Consider the following 704-nt stretch of genomic DNA (forward strand, 5'->3'; position numbering starts at 1 on the left):
CTGCTGTTGCTGCTGCTGCTGCTGCTGTTGCTGCTGCTGCTGCTGTTGCTGCTGCTGCTGCTGTTGCTGCCGCCTCCACCAGACAATTCCCGTAGAGAGCACACAGCTAGCTGTGGCTAGCTAGCTACAGCTAGCTGTGTGTCTGTAGCTAGCTAGCTAGCTAACTAGCCACAGTTAACTAGCCACGGGTAACTAGAAACAGCTAGCTAGCTAGCTAGCTAGCTAGCTAGCTAGTTGTGTGTAGCTAGCTACCACAGCTAGCTGGCTGCAGCTAGCTAGCTAGCTAGCTAGCTAGCTAGCTACAGCTAGCTAGCTAGCTAGCGGTGTGTAGCCACATGTTAAGGTGGAGACCCTGCACAGCCAAAACTCCAACCAACCCGCAGTCTACCGCCAGGCTAAGCTAGCTAGACAGCTAGCTAGCTAGACAGCTAGCTAGCTAGCTAGACGGATAGCTAGCTAGACAGCTAGCTAGCTAGCTAGCTAGACAGATAGACAGCTAGCCAGCTTGCTGGACAGCCAGTTAGCAAGAAAGATAGCCAGCTACCTAGCTAGCTAGCTAGGGAGCTAGCTAGCTAACTAGCTATCTGTGAAGCTAGCTAGCTAGCTAGCTAGCTAGCTAGCTAGCTAGCTGGGCAGCTAGCTAGCTACCCGCCGCAACTACTATCCCAGCTAAAGCCTGGGCTATCAGCGGCACAGACAGTTAG

Source organism: Eimeria mitis, genomic scaffold (assembly GCF_000499745.2).
Source record: "Eimeria mitis Houghton genomic scaffold, Emh_scaff1427, whole genome shotgun sequence".
Lineage (NCBI taxonomy): Eukaryota > Apicomplexa > Conoidasida > Eucoccidiorida > Eimeriidae > Eimeria > Eimeria mitis.